At 39.7% G+C, this 209-nt stretch overlaps 1 protein-coding gene across 1 annotated transcript in view; it reads right to left on the reverse strand.

The window, feature by feature from the left end:
* LOC116690509 (low choriolytic enzyme) overlaps positions 1 to 209 on the reverse strand; it is an 11,759-nt gene that overhangs the window by 7,759 nt on the left and 3,791 nt on the right. The gene's annotated exons all lie outside the window — the stretch shown is intronic.

Genomic DNA, 209 nt, shown 5'->3' on the forward strand with positions numbered 1-209 from the left:
GCTAGACTATCTGTCCAATCAGAGTTTTCTGTTACACGACTAAAACTACTTTTGAGTAAGTTCCACCAAAACAAGTTCCTTCCCGAGGCTATTTTGCAGCAGAACCATTGCTCCGTCCGGCGCGTGGCACTACAAGAGGATCGGGATTGGTTTAAATTAAAAGTCACCACTTTTGTTAATGCTTTTTATCAATGTTTTTAACTTTTTCT

The sequence above is a fragment of the Etheostoma spectabile genome, chromosome 6 (genome assembly GCF_008692095.1).
Source record: "Etheostoma spectabile isolate EspeVRDwgs_2016 chromosome 6, UIUC_Espe_1.0, whole genome shotgun sequence".
NCBI lineage: Eukaryota > Metazoa > Chordata > Actinopteri > Perciformes > Percidae > Etheostoma > Etheostoma spectabile.